The sequence below is a fragment of the Salvelinus alpinus genome, chromosome 6 (assembly GCF_045679555.1).
Source record: "Salvelinus alpinus chromosome 6, SLU_Salpinus.1, whole genome shotgun sequence".
Classification (NCBI taxonomy): Eukaryota; Metazoa; Chordata; class Actinopteri; order Salmoniformes; family Salmonidae; genus Salvelinus; species Salvelinus alpinus.
In genome coordinates this window covers 56,018,050-56,028,243 of record NC_092091.1, presented here as the reverse complement: position 1 = coordinate 56,028,243, position 10,194 = coordinate 56,018,050, and the positions used below count along the sequence as shown (strand labels likewise).

At 40.4% G+C, this 10,194-nt stretch overlaps 1 long non-coding RNA gene across 1 annotated transcript; it reads left to right on the top strand.

Annotated features, from left to right (window-relative positions):
- Nucleotides 1-429: 429 nt before the first annotated feature.
- On the top strand, nt 430-9,576 carry LOC139578920 (uncharacterized). The gene is made up of 2 exons (XR_011675644.1): nt 430-8,832; nt 8,938-9,576. It is a non-coding gene; the product is annotated as an uncharacterized lncRNA (long non-coding RNA).
- The last annotated feature ends 618 nt before the right edge of the window (nt 9,577-10,194 follow it).

The following is a 10,194-nucleotide window of genomic DNA, read 5'->3' as shown; positions in this document are numbered from 1 at the left end:
AGGTGCCTTTGCCAAACTCCAAGTGGGCTGTCAAATGCATTTTACTGAGGAGTGGCTTCCGTCTGGCCACTCTACCATAAAGGCCTGATTGGTGGAGTGCTGCAGAGATGGTTGTCCTTCTGGAAGGTTCTCCCATCTCCACAGAGGAGCTCTGGAGCTCTGTCAGAGTGGCCATTGGGTTCTTGGTCACCTCCCTGACCAAGGCCCTTCTACCCTGATTGGTCAGTTTGGTTGGTGGTTCCCAACTTCTTCCATTTAAGAATGATGGAGGCCCCTGTATTCTTGGGGACCTTCAATGCTGCAGAAATGTTGTGGTACCCTTTCCCAGATCTGTGCCTCAACACAGTTCTGTCTCGGAGCTTTACGGACAATTCTTTTGATATCATGGCTTGGTTTCTGCTCTGACATGAACTGTCAACTGGGGGCCTTAAACAGACAGGTACAGTATGTGTCTTTCCAAATCATGTCCAATCAATTGAATTTACAATCAAATTGTAGAAACATCTCAAGGACGATCAATGGAAGCAGGATACACCTGAGCTCAATTTCGAGTCTCGTAAGAAAGGGTTAGAATACTTATGTAAATGTGATATTTCCGTTTTTTGCAAACATTTCTAACAAACAGTTTTTGCTCCGTCATTATGGGGTGTGGATTGATGTAGATGCATGAGGGGAAAATGCATTTAATCCATTGTAGAATAAGGCTGTAACGTAACTAAATGTGGAAAATAGGAAGGGGTCTGAATACTTTCGGAATGCATTGTACAGTGAAGGGACAATCAAAAATATTTACAGCTGTTCTCATTCTCAATTCAATTATTGATACAATTAATGATAATATAGAGACAAACAGAGAACACAGACAAACAGAGAACACAGGTGAAAGGTGCCATTTCACATATGTAGTCACTGGTGTCATGGTGCTGGGGATAATGAATATGGGTTTGGAGCCAGACCTGAACTACGCTTTATCACGTGTGCATTTTGCGAAGAATAAAATGTCACCTGAGATCACTTTCTAAGTCGAAATGGAAATCAATATCTACCTCTCAGAAATGTTTCAACAGAATCTACATGGTGAAAGGAAAACTGAACCACGAAGCCAAGCTTCAAATGTCCACAGACTTTGCAAATACTGTAACAACTATATGAAAATAACAAAGGCATTACTTTATACTACATGAGCTGTGTGGCTTCTCATTGTGTTGCTACAGTTGTAGCCATGAGGGCTGCATAGTAAATGTCAACTTGCACTCTTTAGATGAAGTACAAATAAAGGAAAGTAAATATATGGCTAGGGAGGATGTGACTAACTGACAGAGATACACAGATGCTCGCCTCCAGGAAAGGTTCTGCAAACACTCAGGAGTCATTTGTTACTATGTGTACTAACTGTGTCTGTGCTTGTAGTCTTTTTGGCGTCAGAGAAGTCCAGCTACTCAAGTAATCATTGTTAGAGAGTGTGTGTGTGTGTGTGTGTGTGTGTGTGTGTGTGTGTGTGTGTGTGTGTGTGTGTGTGTGTGTGTGTGTGTGTGTGTGTGTGTGTGTGTGTTACTTCTGCTTTTTCAACATTTAGAGAAGTGAATCAGACAGGTAAAAAAAAATGCAACTGCCTGACCAAGCAGAGGAAGTGACACTTTATTTGACCTGCATCCTGTGTCCGAACGTGTCTTTTTTGGGCTAAAATGTCCTGGTACTGTAAAGTTCACAATGCCGTTGACCACAATGCCGTTCACAATGCCCCATAACATCAAAGATCCACCACCATATTTTACAGTAGGGATGAGGTATTTTCTGCATATGCATTGTTCTTTCATAGGCAGAACCCACCGCTGGCATGTGTGGCCAACAAGCTCTAACTTCAGGTCATATGACCATTGTCCTAGTTCCAATCCAGGTGCTAATGCCATTTATCAAACTCCAGGCAGGGATATGGTCAGATGTCATGAAAATAGAGGTCTTTGACCACGCACACCAATGGTGTGAATTATTTATATTTTTTGCTAACCTTTATCAAGGCATCCAATAATTGCAGACTCCACTGTACATATGCGACTGTGTCTCTGCTTGTGACCACAGACTCCTTTCCTTTCCCATCAGTCTGTCACATTGTGTGGTCAGCGCTTTTCTAGCACATGTTACTAGTGGTTTGACCCCACTGAGAAGCAGCCTCACACAGTCTTCTCTGCGTACAGGAGTCCCGTCTGACACGCAGGCCTATGTGGTGAAATACCACTGCTATGAATACATTCCACTGCAGCGAACAAAATAGTTCTCATTTATATTTAAGGTCTACTCATAGTTTTTGTCGGATCCATGTAGGCCTTAGGATTTCTAAAAGTGAAAGTGTTACACTGGAAACAGGAGGGCAATTCTGCATGGGTAGGTAGGTCTGGGAGTGTAACTTTACAGTGCTTCTCTACAACATTGTTTTGACATGATCTAAGTGAACGAGGTATGCAAATCGGTGATGATTCCAGCGTACATACTCCAGGCACTTGAGAATAAAGTATGCAGACGGTATAAGCCTAATATCTTTCTGTGTTTATGTCTCACCCACACAAACTCACATACCAAACTCATGTTCTTCTAAAATGGTTTAGGATCCTATACACTTGAATTATCCACCAGCATTTTCCACTAGAATTTATTTTATTTTAAATGAATTATACTTCACTAAAACTTCAAGAGTTTTCACCCCATAGGACTTGCATTAGAGAAAACAACAATTTCTCCACCTCTAAACATTTTATTTGGAAATTATTTTTGTGGTTTGTGTTTTATATTTCAGTTGCGTATATTACATTTATTTGATTTGATGACGTTATGATTTCATCTCATCTCTATAGAGCTTCTGCCTATGCTGTCTGCCAAAATCACTGTTTTAGTAGATCCGTGTCTGACACACACTAACCGGCATAGGTGGTGGAACAAACCAAGATGCAGTACCTGCTTTAGTTTTTGAGATGATCGATCTCTATCGAGGAAGGAGCTGATTTTTTTGGCGTGTTATTTTCATATTTTTATATATATATATATTGTTTTACCCTTTTTCTGCCCAATTTCGAGATATCCAATTGGTGGTTACAGTCTTGTCTCATCGCTGCAACTCCCGTACGGACTCGGGAGAGGAGAAGAGCCGTGCGTCCACCGAAACACGACCCCTCCGAGCCGCACTGCTTCTTGACACAATGCTTGCTTGGAGGAAACACTGAACAGCTGGCAACCAAAGTCAGCATGTATATTTGTTTAACTCATTTACTTTTGTTGGCAATGTCAATTCTTGCTTTTTTTTCCAAATACTTAATTTTATATTCGCTAGCTGGACAGGCAAACGCCGCCGAGTACTGTCCATGGTACTATTGCTGCTGATCATGTCTGCCAATCACATTATCTGTATCTAAGGAAGCAGACAGCTGGTGATGACCGCTCGCGAGAGTTCTCTGTCCGACAAACTGCTATGAGGTAAAGTTTTTAACATTTATTTGTAAACTAACTATTTAGTTACACTGTAAGACTTTTCTGTAATTTCAATAGTAAAACACTGTAGGATGCACAGTATAATAACATGCAAGTGTTTTACAGCATTAATGCTGTAGATTGCACTGCATTATGGGTAAAATGATGAAAAATACAGTTATTAAACCTTTCTTTGGTTTTACATTTGGACTGTGGCCATGCATTATTGTGCCAATTTATATTTTATTTAAAAACATGTCTTGTAAATTATGCCATGCCAATTATATTTTTAATCACATTTGGTCAGAAAATATGAGTGCCTCATTTATCATTCTGTGTATTTGCCCACAAAGTTCAGATTGCGCAATATGGTGACGGCAGTGTTTTGTTACAGGAAATGAGTAACATTACTGTATAAAACACAGACTAGCCATACCCTCTTTCAGTTTTTCTGATGCAGAGGTCTCTGAGTGTTTAACTTTTTCACTAGACACCAGCCTATATGTAGGCCTAATATAGGAGAGTTGGCAGAATGATTGTCCAGTACTGAAATGTAAATGTTTCATCTTAATATTGATTAATTGAATGAAGGTACAGTGTAAATAATTTGTAATTTGTATGTAAAAAAAACTTTACGATAAAGTGGTCAAAACACACACGCTCAAATTTACGGCTTCTCCTCTCTCCATCTGTATTCTCCACAGTATAAACCCCAGAATCTTCTATCTGAAAGTCTGACACAGTTAAGTATCCTGTAACATTGTCCCAGTGTGGGTGGTTTTCTAATCTCTTATCAAGGTTGATAATGCTTTGTTTAGCAGGGTACACCTGTGCAATATTGCCCTTCATAAATGTAACTGCCCACTTCCAACACCTGCTCTGGAAAAAAGAAAGACTTTCCCACGATCTCTTTCACCTACTCTGCAGTTATTGAGCCAGATTGGACTCGGTGGACAGACGTTTGGTATTTTACGTAAATCTTTGCCCCTCCAATAAGTAGTATTGATTATAAAGACAGAAGTTTACTTATTAATTAAGACAGAAATTATAGGAGGGAGGTTGGTCAGTGAGGATGGGTAGGACATATATCACGACCGTCTAGCAATCCAAATGTTGTGTGTTTAAGTATCATCAGGGTCAACTGTAGCATTTTAGCTTCCCCTTCCCCTAACCATTATTCTAACCTTCACCCAATTCACCTAACTTTTTATGTAAATTATCCTAACCTTTGTCGTTAGTTCTCCGAACCACTAACGTAAATTCTCCCCATAATTCTAATTGTTGTTACAACACAACAAGCATCCTGGTCTCAGAGAAACACGTGTAATACGACACATCCTCCAAGATGTATGATAGGTTACGTCATCCAATCCGTAAGGACTGTGATGCCGTCCTCTAATTCGTGTGATATTGTACGACCGTTATTCCATTCATAATGTAACCTAACCTAAAGTAATGTATCATACTAAATGGTGGGGAACATATTTATATAGTAGTCTTACGAATTCCCCTGAGACCATGTTAGAGATATTGTGCAGACCACAACCTGTAAGAGCTTCCTTCTCCCATGAAAGAGCTCAATTTACTACCCTATTTACCTCTCTCTCTCTCCAACAGAAGTAAAGAGTGGAATGGTTTGCAGTGAGATAAATAAAACACATTGTTTCAATACAACAAACCAACCTATAAATCATCCATACCGTAGGCCTATGCAATGTCCTTTCATTTAAATTATATTATTAGGACATACAGGATTACACTTAAGGTTTAGGTGTAGCTGTAAAATAGGCTGCTGGTATGTTCAGTACAAATAGTTGCTCTAACATAATTCCCACCATGTTAGGCTGCAATCAATAAACCAAATGCACATAATTTAAGCAAATAAAGGTAAACATAGGCCGACATACCAACAAGACATAACAGCCTCAAATTAAGTTTAACCCTCCATGTCCTAATGGTTAGGACCTTACAGGTGCAGGTGAGATCTCAACAGACCTGATCTCACCACCAACCTAACCTCTTACTCCCTCTGGAGGTAGAGAGAGAACATTACAACACAATTTACTGCTGTGTAGCTGCCAACCCTGTTAGTAACCAGACCATCACAGTCAACATCACTACACCCTGTGAAGATGGAGGCCCGGAGATGAGCAAGGTAAGATAAATCATTATCCTTTATTGCCATCAGCTCTGAGCTCAATACACTATTGTATAAATCTCTCTTGAGACGAGGGCTTGGTAGACTTGTTGTATTGTGATGAACCTGAGCTTAGATTGGTCAAGAGCACCTTCTATTGGAGAAAATTTAGAATTTCATTGTGAACTTATACAATTATATACTTGAAATTGTGGACCCCAGGAAGAATAACTGCTGCTTCTTCAACTGTTTGCAGTTTACATTACCTTGTATGCTTCTGTGTTGTATTATGTGAGGTACACTAAGTATGTAATGTATTGTATTTGTTTTTCACCCACACAACACCACACAACAAAGATGAGAGGCATGGTAGAAAATACTATACTCTTATCCCAGCAGCCTTTGTGGTGTACCCAGGAATCTTTGCAGTGTTCTTCAAAGGACCAAAGGCCATTTTAAAACCGTCCCGCAACTCCTGCCGTTTCCACAGACATCCCCCAAATAATCAAAAAACGACTCTCGGGAAATGAATGCTCCAGAGGAGGCTGGTGGAAAGAGCTGTAGGAGGAGGGGCCCATGAAATGGAATGGTACCAAACACACCAAGCACATGGAAACAACGTGTTGGACTCCGTTCCACTAATTCCATCCCAGCATTTACAATGAGCCCGTCCTCCTATAGCTCCTCCCAAAACCTCCTCTGGAGTGCACAACTGGTAAATAGTCGCATATAGATATGTCAGTCAGTCAGGTGGCTAGCTGCTTCCAGATACTTGTATTGCAGTAATGTTGAAGGGCTCTGGCTAGTATTACTTAGCCAGCAGGATGAAGTAAGAAGCTAACATTAAACTGAGTCTACCTCAGCAGGAGCAAAAAAATACCCTACTAAGTTTTAATAACTTTGCTTTACAGAGAGTAGAATACTGAGACAAACATTGATGTAGCGCTCAGCGGTGAGGCTGAGGCAGGCTGCAATGCATGCAGGAGGAAGCAGAGGACACAGAGAGAGAGAGAGGAAGTTAGCAGAGAGAAGTTAGTACATTGGTTCCCAAACTTGGGGTCGGGGCTCTATGTAATACGCCGCTGATGCTACGTGTCAGTGTGAATCATTTCTCATATTTCCCTCCTTTCAGAGGTATAACAGAGATAGTAGGCTAGGCTCAGGGACCAGGAGATAATAGGCTAGGCTAGACTCAGCAACCAAGAGATAGTAGACTAGGCTCAGCAACCAGGAGATGGCAGGCTAGGCTAAGCGGCCTAGGCTAGGGGGCTAAGCGGCCTAGGCTATACTTGCTGAGAGTGTCATAAATACATTTACTTTTTTAATTACTTAGCATTTTTAAAGTTATGTCCACCTCGTTCTTGACCTTTCCTAAATTTAGTCTAACACACTATCATGGTTAGAATCTTAATATCACAAACAGAACTTGTGTTATGAACAGTTTGACGAGGAAATTTCTTTTTTTGGGGGGGGATGATGCCCCATCGAAACTACATTGAAACTAATTTCTCACATATAATAATAGAGTCAGCCTAAAGACAATATTAAATTGACAATAGTCTGATGGATGATAATATTATCAATTGTTAAAATGTATATGAAGAATCTGATTAACAGTGCAGCTTGGAATTGACACAAAGGCAGAGAAATTAAATGGAGTACCAAAAAGTGAATTTCCTCTACAAGCAGATAAGATGTTTTGATGTCTATATAGTATCAGAAAGATCAGAATCTGACCCCTTGAGCTCTATTTCAACATTCTGGGCAGAATTAGTGTGTTACACATGCTCGCCACATGCACTTGCAACACTCAAAGCACAGTAATTTAAACTCAAAATATGCCATTCTGTTGTTTTGAAAATACTTTTCTTAAGACCTGCTCTTAACAAATGAATAATTCATTATATTTGTTATGGTGTTTATTTAATGGATTCTCACACTTGAGTTGTGGTGTTGTAGTGGTTTTTACTTTGTACGTACAGCCTACAGTTACATAAACTAATGGAAATACTATTGTGTTCTTTGAAATACATTTTCTTTCGTATTATAATGTTACTGTCACGTTCGTCGTAATGAGTAGACACAGGCGCAGCGTGAGTAGATTTCCACATATTTTTAATAAATCGAAACTCAGCAAAACAAAACAAACACAAACGAAACGTGAAGCTACTGGTGCACACAGGCAACTATCCGTAGACAAGATCCCACAAACATAAATGAGGAAATGGCTACCTAAATATGATCCCCAATCAGAGACAACGATAAACAGCTGTCTCTGATTGGGAAACATATCAGGCCAACATAGACATACAAAAAACCTAGATGACCCACCCTAGTCACTATCCCGCCCCAACCAACATAGAGAATAAACAGCTTACTATGGTCAGGGCATGACAGTTACCTAAGACCTTCATAAACACAACCAAATTATAATTTTTACGATAGCATAAATTAAATGTATTTATTAGACTGCTAGAATGTTGAATTTCAACAGACACGTCATTGGTCCGAAGGGAGGTCCAACGAGGCCTGACTTTTCTAGTGTTAATCAATAGCACAGACGCCAATCAAAGTAGATCAGGTGTGCATTAGGTTACATGCTGGATATTATTCAAGCTTGCTGTTAGATAGCTAGCTAACATTACGTGTATGAAATGTGTGTAGTGATGTTATCTCAGAATGCCATTTCGCATCTATTGTATAATAATGCTAACATATTTGTATCTGGAATTTGCGATTCAGCATCAGTAGAACACGCCTGACTCTCCTCCACCAGTCATACGAGGACAATGGTCTAATGCCTCCCATCAAAAAGAGAGCTGGCCCAAGCAAGCAAAGGAAGCAGCGCAGTCATCAACTAAATGCACCATTTCTTCAACAACTACAGAGTTGGGGAAACACCTGTGGACCTGAATTGTGATAACTGCAGTGGCCAAAACAAGAACAAGTTTGTGCTCCGGTATTGTGCCTGGCGGACCATGCACAAGCTCCACCACAGTATGGACCTTCACTTCCTGATCACAGGCCACACCCCCGACTAGTGCTTGGGCCTCATCAAGCAGCGCTTCAGAAAGACCAGAGTGAACACTTTGTCTGAGATTGCTGGTGTTGTGAAGGACAGCACTGTGACAGGGTTCAACATCCCACAGCTGGTTGGACTGGAGGATGGTACGGTGCTGGTGGAAAGCTATGGCTGGCAACAACACCTGACCGATCATGCAGTACCAGCACTTCAGGTGAAAATAATTTTCATTGAATAAGGTTATTCTTATCTAAATTTGGGAGGTGATGTTGTAATGTCTTCTGATTTTTTGTTGTTGTTGTTGTTCCCTGTTTTACAGCTTCGATGCTCTGGAGCCTGGTGTTGTTGTCGCCAAGGAGCATTCCGGCTGTCGGGACCAAGTTTCTGCTACGCAACGCTGACATCCTTCCTCCCATAGATGGTCTGCCTGTACGAGCACCACCTGGACTGGACACAGCTAGACAAACATATATTTTTGAGAAGATCAGGGAGTTTTACGACGAAGAGGCTATGGACATCACTTGCCCTGCACCAAAGTCAAGGGCAAGACAGAAACAGGCTCTCCAAATACAGAGTCCCTTGTCCATGCGTGTTTCGGATGGACCAGTCATCAGCACTATCTGCAGTGCCTCTATTCAAATGACTCTCTCTTAACACACGTTGCTGCTACAAAAAATGTTATCCTGCTGCTCAGCCACTTTACCCCTGATTTATATCATTATTGATATTGTTCTTGTACATACTGTATATTCTTTTACGTATATTGACACTATCTTTTTCTGATATTGCTACTATGCAAGTAACCATTTGGCTATACCGTTTCCACCTTCTGTAGAGACCCATCCACTTGGCAAGATGTGGCTGGGGGTTTTAGCATTTCTTTCACATGACCCATCAATTTAGACAAGTGTGTCTGGGTAAGCGTCATCTAATATTTATTAAATATTTTTTATCTGGACACTTTCTGTTAAACCTGGATTGTTTCCTTATTGTAGGCTACTACCACTTTTAGTCTCAATCTTTACTACACTACTCACTGTTTAGCACATGATCTCATGTGAATCCTTCAAGAGATGGGTGGGGCTGGCTTAAGAGGTTGTTAACAATGCTGAATGGGTGTAGACAAAGGAGGGCTCTCCAGTAGGTACCAAAACATTCAAAGGCCCTTTTCTCAAAAGTGAGTTTACAAGTGTATCAACTTTCAAAAGAGAATTACTTTCCCATTGTTCCTCAAAAATGCTCTGTACTGTATGATATACCATTTTGTGACTCTGAGTCTCTACTTTTATCCAATGTAAAAACATATGTAATTTAAATGTTGATACATAAATCCCAATCCAGGTGGTGAGTCACATATGATGAGATTATTATAGACAGTGCAGGATTATTTTAATTTGTCAAATGTCAGCCAAGCATCGATCATCATGTAACCAGAATAAAATCCTTGATATTTATTAACCTTTCTAGCCCAGGGGTTCCACTAGCGAAACACCCACAACATTCCTCTGAAAAGGCAGCGCGCGAAATTCAATTTTTTGGGGGGGAAATATGTAACTTTCACACATTAACAAGTCCA